Source organism: Felis catus, chromosome E1 (genome assembly GCF_018350175.1).
Source record: "Felis catus isolate Fca126 chromosome E1, F.catus_Fca126_mat1.0, whole genome shotgun sequence".
Taxonomy (NCBI): Eukaryota; Metazoa; Chordata; class Mammalia; order Carnivora; family Felidae; genus Felis; species Felis catus.
The window spans coordinates 52,239,396-52,251,461 of NC_058381.1; the positions used below are offsets into that span (position 1 = coordinate 52,239,396).

A 12,066-nucleotide genomic window follows, 5' to 3' on the forward strand; every position below is an offset into this window, starting at 1 on the left:
GGAATTGAAAGTGGTAAGAAAGGAAAAAGTGGTAAGAAAGGACAGTATTGAATGTCATGGACTGCCCTGAAATACAAGAGGCCTTGTTTCCTGATGCCCAAGTTTGACAATATTTCACTTAAATGGTAAAGAAATAAATGGCGAGTTGTCTAAAATGTTTTGTGGCAGAAATTGCTAAATAATCAGTCTGTGTAGCTGTCCATGGCTGAATAAAGCCGCCTTAGTGCATGAACCCATTCTTAAGTTTTGCTCAGGTTCATCTCTACGTGTTATTTCCCTCAGCTACCCTTCCCAATCCTTGCTCACCATGCTGTTTGGAAATCTCTAGAGGAAGGGTGGAGTGAGCCCCATGACTCCTGCTCTCTTGCCATTTTTAGCTGCCTGCAACCTTTCCTGGCTGCCACAATTTATAGACTTGGGCTCAGTGGCCTTGCCAAATAACAAGCGTCTGGCTCATGAACCCCGAGGTGGACTCCTATTAAATGGAAACGTGTCCACTCCACCATATGAAAGCAAAGAAGGGGCTTGAAATGTCAATGTGTGAAAAGTCAAGGTTAATGGAGTGCAAGATTTTTACAAGAGAACCACCACCCTGCAATGACTAATTAAACTGAGTGAGGTCCAGATGGCAAGCATCTTTAAAGATGCCAATTATAGATTCAAATGTTTTTGTGTGACACTGTTTTCCTAGAAAGATTAAGTAGGAATGACGACTTGCTTTTAGTGTTAGACACCATTTTATTCCATCAAAGATCTGGCCAATGCCTGCCCTTGGCTGTACCTATGTGCCCTACTGATGCTAACTTCATAATATATCCTGGGCACAGAGCAGACACCAAGAAAATTTAAGCATCTGTGTCCAGTCCGGAAAAAGCGAGTGGATCTCTGGTGAAGAAACACTTCCCCCAATGTGTATTACCACACTCTTGTAGTCGCTGCAGATTTGGATTTCAGTGATTTAACTAATAGATCCTTATTGGATGTGTACTGGATCCCAGTGAAACTCCATCACCATAGCCACCTCCTATGGGATGAGTCTTGTATCAGTTCGAGAACACAAAAGATAAGAAGAAAAGTAAAACTCTCAAAAAGATATAACCAGACTAAACAAGAGGAAAAGATTTAAACTTACCAGGCACATGGACAAGTGAGAATAAGGTGTACCCAAATTCTTCTACTTTGAGATACAGAGAAGTCAAATCAATCCTTGATCTCTTCTACTGAGTTTCATATTTAGATAGTATTCCTCAGTCTACTATTTTGCCCAATAGTCCTCACAGGATGATACTACAGATGTTATTAAAATAGTCCATGTTCAAAGCACTTTAACAAACTCTGCACTATTCCAAATTAAAAATGTTTTTGTTTTTTTTTCCTGGGGCGCCTGGGTGGCTCAGTTGGTAAAGCATCTGACTCTTGATTTCAGTTCAGGTCACAATCTCAAGGTGGTGAGATGAAGTCCCACGTCAGGCTCAGAGCAGAGCCTGCTTGGGATTCTCTCTCTCTCCCTTTCTCTCTGCCTCTCCCCTGCTCGCTCTCTCTCTCTCTCTCTCTCTCTCCCCCCTAAAATAAATAAACTGAAAAAAACGTTTCTGCTATGATACTTCTCAGCCCCTTTTATCTCACTATAGTGTATCATCAATTTGTGGGAAAAGATGAGATATTGTATATTGCCCTACTTCCAACACACATGTATATGTGTGTGCACACAGATACACACTATCAAGTGTGTTTTTCAGCCTTTAAATTTTTAGATTTAAAAAATTTCTGTAGATGTAGACTGAATGCAATACTAAATAGTTAAAATTTCCGGGAAGAAGAAAAATGACAAATCTGACATTTGGAAGCATTAATCTGACAAGGGAATCAGGATCTCACGGAACAAGGTGATAAAACAAAGAGATGAGCTAAGTGTTGGGTTTGTCTCTCACTGGTATGTATTCGATGTTTAAAGACTGTTGAAGAGGCAGTGAAAAGACAGGTATAAATATAAGAGTCGTTCAAGAGCAAGCCTAATGGTTTGTGGAACTTTCTATGTGCCGAGATCAAGGAAGAGGTCAAAGATAATTCTGAGGTTCCAAGACTGGAGAGAAAATATATTAATAAAAGTTGGCGTAAGGAAACTGGAGAGAATTCAGTTTTGTATCTGTGGAATTTGAAGGCATGGGAATCTTTTGGAGGTGCGTTGGTAAAATGGAGAGTGAGCTTAGCAAAATTAGCACATAATACTCAGAGATATGATTTATCCCCATATAAAGGAATGTTAGACTTTTGATGTCAATGATAGGCCTTATGGAGCTATCCTGTATGATAGGAAAGCAGATAGTAAAAATGACAGCTGAGAAAAACTTGAAGGGCTAAGGGGAAAATGTCTTAATGGGTATTCTGTGACCCTAGGGCCAGGAATCAGATAGAGAAGTTAGGTGTGTGGGTGGGTGGGGCGGGGGGGAGTGGAGGGTTTGATGTCTGTGTGAATGAATAATTTTCTTTATTTCTCATGGAAATGAGTTGACTTCCATGGAAGTTAATAGTAACCATTTTGGTTAGTATCAAGTACATATTAGTATCAAGTACATATTAAAGTCCAAGAAATACTTTATAGAGAGAATCACTAAAATGATCTTATTATGCTGATGTCACCCTTTCCTTTATTAAACAATTGTATTGAGGTATATTGCATATACCTTAAAATCTATCCATTTAAAGTATAAAATTCAATGATTTTTTACCAAATTTACTATGCTGTGAAACCATCACCATAACCCTGTTTTAGAAACTTTCTCACTCCAGTAAGCAGTCATGCTTACTTACAGTAAATGACTGTTCTCACCCCGGCTCTAAGCATACAATCATCTACTTTTCTTCTCTCTACATTTTCTGCACGTACCATTCTGTCCCCATCTTCATCTGAGAAAAACTACGTTATCTTTTCCCTAGTTCTAAATAAAATTGTTCCAATCAGTATAAGAATGCCTTTCATAATCATCACATAATTGAAAGGCATAACATAATGCCTTTCAAAATCATCACAAAACAGCAACCAAAGTAGCTGACGCTAGAAACATCATATGTACAAAATGGAAGATGGTTCTTATCCTAAGTTAGTATTTTCTGTGTTCCAAAAAGTAAACAAGGAACTAAAGGTGATGTATCAGTCTAAGAAGCAAGATCCTGCAAGAAACCTGGTTCACAAGCTAAAAACAAAGTCGATGAACAAACAAAACACAACAGAAACAGTCTCACAGATACAGAGAACAAACCGATGGTTGCCAAAAGGAAGAGGGATGGGAGGAGGTACAAATTAGGTAAAGGGGATTAAGAGGTATAATCTTCCAGCTGAAAAATCAATAATACATGGGGATCTAACTTAGAGCACAGAGAATATAGTCAGTAATACTGTAACAACTTTGTATGGTGACGGATGGTAACGACTTATAGTGGTGACCATTTTATAATGTATATAAATATCAAATGACTATGCTATACACATCAAACTGACACAGTATTATGTGTTAATTAATCTTCAGAAGTAAGGAAGGAAGAGAGGGAGGGAGGAAAGGAGGGTGGGAGAGAAGAAGAAAGAGAACAAGAGAAAGAGAGCAAGAAAGAAAGAGATCCGGTACCAGGAAGAAAATAAGTTACGCGTTACTCTGGGCTGAGTTTTCGGACATCACTAGCCTGGCTAGGTGAGTCTGCGGAAAACGAGATTTGGCATTCTCCAGGAGAAAGCCTGATAGGAGACTGCACTGCAAAGACAGCCGCTGTGGTCAGAGAGGTATTCTGATTTGGCCCACAGTTTGAGAAGGGGTCAGAAATGGACCACATGGAAATTGGCGCTCAGAGGAACTCCATCTGGAAGGCGAACTTTCCAGGCTGCTGACGGCTCAAAATGTCAAATTGTTTGAAAAAACAAACACTCTGACATAACAGATCCATGCAATGAAGTTTTCAAGATGTTCCCAACAGAACGGCATGCGGCAGCTGGCACAACGCACCTACTCCCCAAGCCCCAAACGCTGTCCCAACAACCAAAAGAAGAAGAGGGAACTGTAAGACATAAAGTTGTTGAAAAACCAATTCCACCGGCTAGACTTTCCCTGCTTTTCCATTCACACAATAATAATTGGATGGTCTCTGTTAGATTCAACCTTTTAGCTTCTTTTCAAATGTCGCAGCCTCTTACATGTGGTAAGTGTGCATTTCTAAACCCTAAAAGAAAACAGTCCAACTGTTTTATACGTATTGAAAGATTAGGCCTTGCAGATATTACAAAGATGAGACTCAGACAAAAGGAAAGAAATTTGTTCAAAATTACCTGTGAATGGAATATTCCTTCAACGAGCTGACCATCGATAATCGAGCCTGTAAAGCAGGTAATGGACACTCAAAATAAAAAGAAAGTTGGCGGGAAGTAGGAGATGGTAAAACTTCTGGGAATTTCTAAAATACAATCCAATTGTACAAAGTATAAAAGTGAACTTATTCTCTCAGAAGATCTTTGTGGTTCACTGGTAGGCTGCTTGGAGTTTGAACTGTGGTTTCTTTATTCTCACTCATCCTTAAAAAATGTGATGAATGTAATAAGCTTTATATCCCTTTTCAAGGCTCAGTGCATATGAAGTCTACCCGGCTCCTATCTGGCAAACGTCTTCCTGCTTCTGAAAATTTCCTTCATCACTCAACCCTACGCCTGGCGTGCCATCATCTTCCTCGGTCACCTGTGTTACCGTTCTGCTAACAAGTCTATCAAGCTTCAAAGTGTTTTTCATTTTCACATCTTCTCCATTTTGTTTTGAATCTATATAAATGTTTGATGAGACTAAAGTATGAGAAAGAAGAACACAGACACTTTGAAAATGTCATGTGTGTTAGGCCCTTTACTTTTCCATTATTTTCAGCAACGTAAAGAAGGCAAAGAAACCCAGACATAGGGACCAAGTTAATTGTATGGATTTATACTCTGTATTTATTTTTCCTATGCTTTTGGGGGGAGGGTACATTTTTTTATTTTTAAGATTTTGTCTTTCATTTCTTTTTTAAGTTTAGTTATTTATCTGGAGGAGACAGTGTGAGTGGAGGTGGTGTAGAGAGAGAGGGAGACAGAGAATCTCAAGCAGGCTCTGCACTGGCAGATGCAGGGCTTGAACCCACAAAACCGCGAGATCACAAACTGAGCTGAAACCAAGAGTTGGATGCTTAACCAACTGAGCCACCCAGGCGCCCCCAGATTTTATCTTTTAGAGCTATTGAAGGCTCACTGCAAAACTGTGGGGAGGGCACAGAGATTTCACATATGCTCCCTGTGTCCACATATACACAGCCTCACTGTCAACATCCCCCACCAGAGTGACACACGTTACAAATGATGGGCCTGCATTGACATGTCATCTTCACCCAAAATCCATACTTAGTCTTGTACATTCTATAGGTTTGGACAAAAGTTTAGTGACAGGTACCCATCATATGGTACCATACAGAGTATTTTCACTGCCCTAAAAATCCTCTGTGCTCTGCCTATTTATTCCCACCCCTGTCCACAAGCCTTCACAGCAACTGATATTTTTACCATCTCCATAGTTTTGCCTTTTCCAGAATGTCATATAGTTGGACTCAGACGGTCTGTAGGCTTTTCAGATTGACTTTTTTTTTTCGCTTAGCAACATGCATTTAAATCATGTCTCTTCATGACTTCCTAGTTCATTTCTTTTTAGCAATATAACTAATATTCCATTGTCTGGATAGACCACAGTTTATCCACTTACATACTGAAGGACATCGTGGTTGCTTTCAAATACTGGAAATTATGAGTAAAACTGCCTTAGACATCTGTGCACACGTTTTTTTGTGTGGACATAGGTTTTGATCTTCTCTGAGTAATTACCAAAGAGCACAATTTGCAGGATCATATGGTAACGGCATGTTCAGTTTTATAAGAAACCACCAAACTAGGGGCACCTGGGTGTCTCAGTCAGTTGAGCATCTGACTTCGGCTCGGGTCATGATCTCACGGTTCGTGAGTTCGAGCCCCACGTCGGGCTCTGTGCTGACAGCTCAGAGCCTGGAGCCCGTTTCAGATTCTGTGTCTCCCTCTCTCTCTGCCCCTCCCCTGCTCATGCTCTGTTTCTCTCTGTCTCAAAAATAAATAAAAACATTAAAAAAAAAAAAAGAAACCACCAAACTATCTTCCAACATGGATGTGCCGTTTCCCACTCCCGCCAACAATGAGTGGAAGTTCCTGTATTTCCCACTCCCGCCAGCATTTGTGGCGTCAGCGTCCCTATGCTTTTAACAATGACATCCAGGGGCACGTATAGCTGATGGGTTAATAGGACTATCAAGAAAAACTGATTTAGAAAAATAGACACAGAAAACCACCATGCCCAGCAGTTAGTCCTTTCTTTACGCAAAGAGACTGTATTGTTTTAATTTTGGGCTTTTCCTTTCCTTTTTTTCTTCAGTTGTCTGTTTTTAATCACATGGATAAACATGATTCTTTTAGAAAAGAAAGGCAAACAAGAGGAAAATTCATCCATAACTCCACCTCCAGAAATAAAAGAAAAACACTACTAACAATTTGGTTTATGTCCTTCCAGAAACACAACTTTGTGCATCCATGTGCGTGCGTGCGTGCACACGCACACGCACAAGCACACAGGGTATCCATTAGTTCTTGCTGCATAACAGACCATCCCAAAACTTTATGACTTAAAATAACAATCACTTATTTAGCTTATTTTTCTTTGGGTCAACAACTTGGGCTGGACTCACCTGGGAGGCTCTTCCATTGCCAGCAAGCTAAGGGTCTCCTCTTCTGGGGACTCTCCAGGAGGCCCTCTTCAGGGCCTCATGATGCAACCAGTTTGTCTGGCCTTGTTCTCATGGTGGCAGGAGTGGGGCTCCCAGGAGAAGCAAGAAGGCAAGTCCAACATACAAGCCCTTTCTAGGCCTTTAATTTTATCTCGTACACCAGAGGTCTGTTGGCAAAGCAATTCACATGGCCAATCCAGAGCCTGTGGGTGGAGACACAGACTCCATTATCTGATAGGAGGGTTTGGATTGGGAGAATGGATGGCTATATCTGCAGTCATTCCCAATCCTGCCACCCAGAGCATTAGGTACTACCAACATTTTGGTTTACATTTTTTTCAAAAACACACAAACCCACACTAAATTAAAATATGTTGTGAGTGATCCCCGTATCAATATATGTTGCTCCACCTCATTGTTTTATTTTTATTGTTTTATAGCGAGGAATTTTATTTTCTGTTTTCATCTATTTTTTAAAGTAAGCTCTACGCCCAATGTGGGGCTTGAACTCATGACTGTGAGATCATGAATTACATATTCTATCTATTGAGCCTGCTGGGTGCCCCCCCGGGGGTCTCAGCTTCAGAATGTTGCCCCACTTAGCTGTACCATAATGTATTTGACCTCTATGATAAAATTCAGCTCTAGATAGAGCATTTCCAATTTTCTCCGTCAAGCTGTCAGAGTCATCTTTCTGCATTCATCTTTCTATCTACCCATGATCATTTTCTCACATAGCTCCTCAGGCAGCTTATCTTCATCTTCCAAGGCCCTCAAAAAATGCAGCCTTTATTCATTAGGAGATGTGGGGAAAACAGAGCCGGAAGGATGGAAATAAAGGCCAGGATAAAACCCTGACTGTTCATTACAAATCTGTCACCAATACTAAAAAAATTAAAAGGAGAAAGTAAAAATAAAGATAACAATAAAATCATCATGCAATCCCATTTGTTTACAAAGAATAATTTGCAAGTATGTATATTTTTAACCACTTCTACCGCATTTAATATACTGCTTCAAACATGCAATTATGGGACCGTTTTCTACTTATTTTGATGATATCATCCCAGGTTGCTAGAGCATTTTGTTGGCCTGTTCCTCAACACATCCAGAATCAGCTGTCTCCAGGTCTTACCTGGTCTGGATACCTGGGCTCATGTAGCTTCACTGCCTTTCTTATCTGACTCTAGAGCCTAGAAGAGATCAATTTACCTAGTTTGGTCTCACTGGCAATGATAATCTCAGTGTCATGGCTCAGCTTCCCCACCTGCCTTTGGGCCTTTTCCAATTCACTAAGTACTTCCTCATTAGTTCTTTCCATTTCAAGAACAAGGCAAAATCTCTAGCACTTAATGTGCACCTGTATGTTGTGGGTACTCAACAAGCAAAACAGGAGAAGAAATAAGATAAACACCCTATTATAGTCAAGCTGGACCAGGTCCAAGGAGATGTCTAAAAGCTTTTGTCTGCAGAAAACTGAACTCTCAGTGCTGATAATGGTGACTGGATGTCAAAGGTATAATAGGAAATAAAGTACTTTTAAAAACAAACTGCAAACACCAAAAAATTGTATTGTTTTCAACTTCCCTATTGAGTGTCTTTGTTGTGCATACGCATTACAGCAGACATCCACGCCAACGGAAGACAAGAATATTCTAAGCTTGTCATGTGTTATGACTTCCGGAATTAAGGTTGCATGCATGAATTTTTTAGTCTTCCAGTATAATCAATAAGGTAAATTTTGGAAAACTGAAAAGTGAAGGGCTTGAAATTATACCTCATTTGGCTGTTTTTCTTCATTGTGTGATAGTTGAAGTCCTCCCCCCAAAATTCCATTCTTTTTATCTTCTGTTTCCTAATAACTAGTTTGTGTATTTTTTTTCCACATTAACTTTACTAGAGACATATGACAAGACAATGCTATATTGGATAATTAAATTTACTCTTTTATAAAGGAATACTGTATGGAGAGATTAAGACAAAACTAGAAAGAAAGACCTGAAATCCACTTGTGACCTGGTTTGTGACAAGATTGTAAAGGTCATCAAGATGTATTTTAATCCAAATAGTATAGGATGGCAGTCATAAAATAATTACATGATTTACTTACTATTTCTTATTCAAAATGCCCACAAAGATTCAAACACAATCTTACTGTTTGAGTTGTCATTTACCATTACTCAAATTCCTGCTCAGAATAAAATGAAAAGTATTGAAGTCTCTGGTCAGACACCTAATTATTAGCGCTCAGTATCTACAGGATCTCATTTTCTCCAAAAAAAAAAAAAACAAACCACACACACACACACACACACACACACACACACAAAACAAAAAACAAAACAAGGAATCCCTCCATTCATGGAGAAAAACCAGTTTCATTTTAAGCATGACTACTGATGTCCATGGCAAGTCTGCTGACTGAAAAGAAAGTGTTTATTGATTCAACCTTTTCATAACCCTATACTAAAGTAAACATGTCTGAGACAACTAAGCAAAACATCAAATTTCACTCAACTACCATGTGGCCCTCTTACTAAAAGAACTTGGCATGGGCCACTATCCAGACAAGGCCCCAGAGTACAGAAGATCTGCATTTTATATGCACAGTAACCCCTCACACCACCAGTTTTTTCTCTCATGTCTTCTTGTATCTTCAGTTAATTGCTGGTGGCTAAAAGTTTAATATAAGCCTCACTAGGTACAACTGTTGTAGTACCTGTCAGTTTCATCTGGTTATAAGTCAGTTTCATCTGGTTATAAGTTCGTATAAGCATCTTCTCATAGGAGATGAGGGAATAAGTCTGCATAGTTTCATAATCTTTAGAAAATTTCACTTTGTTGATAATGGTGTAATCATGCATCAGCCATGTCTTCTAGGTCTGATCCCAAACAAGAATTTTATATTTCCAATGCCAAAAATCCCCAACCAAATATCACGCCAGTCTTTACAAAACCCCAGATTTTACTTAACCTGGGTAAATTAATAAACTATCCTCACATTCTTATATATAACTTTCATAGTATATTACATCATCACTGAGGCAGGAAATGGTTAAAAACACGCACATACGAGAATTAGCATTATATCTGTATTGGCATTTACACTTCATTTATCCATTCAGCAAACAGTATTGGTCATCTACTATGTATGAGGCACCATACTAGGTGCTGAAAACATAATGATAAATAAAACACGTTCTCTAAAATTCATGGTGCTAGCACCTCAGGAGAGAAATATAAAAGTAGTTAATTATATATATAATCAGGTTAATTATATATGAAAATGGTAATCAAGTTAAAAATGGATCATTTATTTTTGGTGCATATGTATTTTGTTTCAAAAAAGGCATGGTTTTGAGTTTGTCTTCCTTATAGCAATATTTTAGCTTCCATTGCTGCCTAAAGCAGCTCTTGGAATAAACTACAAGATGATGTCATCTTTTCAGATTAGCATGCCTTTCTTTATCTCTTCTACAGTAGTATCTTAAAGCTACCTAAAACTACAAAGGTACAAATTTACAAACAAGCTTAGGATATACTCTCCAGTAGGTTATTTCAATTATACTTTTTGGGGACTCAGAGCCCTTTATTGCATTCTGTTTCTCACAGTGGAATGATAATAATCTCTTTGAGATTTTAAAAGCTTGGATCAAAAATAACATCTTATACCTTGGCCAATATAGAAAATCTGGGTATAAAAGTGTAAACTGGCCATAGAAGGGTGAAAGGCGGCAAACAATTTTAATGTTGTTCTTGTTTTTCTGTTCCACATAACAGAAAGCATCAGTCAATGGTAGAACAGTTGCACCAGTAGCCTGCATGTTTCTCATGAAGAATCTGATAAAAATCCCCAGTGCTAATGTCATTGGGGGGAATATAGTATATAGTTTGAAGACATTAACCAAATCTCTACTAAAGAGAAGGCAGATAATATTTTATTATTTTTGTTTTATTCTAAATAAAGTAGGCTCTTATTTGAGTCTGTTCTAAGTGAAGTCTAGAGGAGTCAGGGAATGCAAGAACAGTAGCATACAACTAGCAAAAATATTTAAAATAGTTTCAGTATTTTGTAAACAACTCTGGCAACTTTTTCAAAGGATTACAAAAACTGTCCTACCTTGTACCATATTCAGAGAGTTTTCTCCCAAAGGTCCAACTCATTAGAAGCACATTATGGTATCTTGTCCCCTCACCTCCACCTCATTATAGTGAGTGAGTATTGGACATGCAACCCAAGGTAGTCCAGACCAAGCACCAAACTACCAAAAATGTATGTTAAAACATATATTCTGAAATGTGTCTGCCTAGGTTAGATTCAGCTTCTATCTTGAATTATGTGACCTCAGGAAGTTATTCAATTTCTCTGTGCCTCAATGTCCTCATCTATAAAACTACATGGTATTAGAACCTGTGGGCTGTTGTTGGGATTAAATGTAAAAATATATTGAAAGAGTTTAGAAAAGAGAATGGGATATACTAAAACCCACTAATTACTGCTATTTGGGTTGAGTTTTGTTGGCATACGAACTGAGAAGATATAAAGGAAGTAGGAAGATACTCTTTCCCATGTGTGGGGAGAGAAGGAGAACGAGAAGTGAGCACAGAGGTAGAACAGACTTAAGGAGATACATACAAAGATGAAGAGATTATATTAATCAGGGTCTAGGAAGGGAACAGATGCCACACTCAATTATAGATAATTTGAGGAGATTTGATTAATGTGGTTTGATAATACCCTGACCTAAAGAGTCGGGGAGGGAGAGAAGTCCCAGAACTGGAAATGAGAGATTTTAGTAGCTTCTCATATTGGATCTGCTCATTCCAAGAAGATATGTCCTTTGATTAATAGATGTAATCAATTGAGGTAAACCTCCCAGAGGATGCCAAACACTTCAATTTCACTCTTCCCATCTCTAATCTTATACCAAGTTTCCCCACTGACTGCATCCAACCAGAACCCGAGGGTAAGAAAACCAGTGATAGCATCCGTACAGGCCATCCTGCCAGAGCAGGTTGCTGAGTGGAGAAGGGTAAAGAGTTGATCTGGAGGGCCTACACAGAGGATGTCCTGCACAGAAAGCATCTGGGCACAGAGAGGCAACGTCTAGTCTGTGCAAGGCCTCTTCCAGTTCTGACATATCCTGTCTTTGGGTTTTTCCAATACATTTCCTTTTTAGACTAAGTATAATGAGCAATTTTCTAATATTTGTAACAAAACCAACTTTGCTCTAAGCAGAAAAGTTCTGGTGACTACAA

General features: G+C 38.9%; 1 long non-coding RNA gene across 17 annotated transcripts in view; it reads right to left on the minus strand.

Annotated features, from left to right (window-relative positions):
- The window catches only part of LOC111557781, an 863,046-nt gene that overhangs the window by 314,375 nt on the left and 536,605 nt on the right, over positions 1-12,066 (minus strand). For 2 of the 17 annotated variants that reach the window (XR_006589508.1, XR_006589512.1), the window contains 2 exons: positions 6,769-7,010; positions 4,316-4,362 (listed from right to left, as the gene is read on the minus strand). The exons of 13 other annotated variants lie outside the window; for them this stretch is intronic. This is a non-coding gene — a long non-coding RNA (uncharacterized LOC111557781). The remainder of the gene's footprint in view (positions 1-4,315; positions 4,363-6,768; positions 7,011-12,066) is intronic. 2 more of the 17 variants (XR_006589510.1, XR_006589509.1) reach the window with 1 other exon arrangement.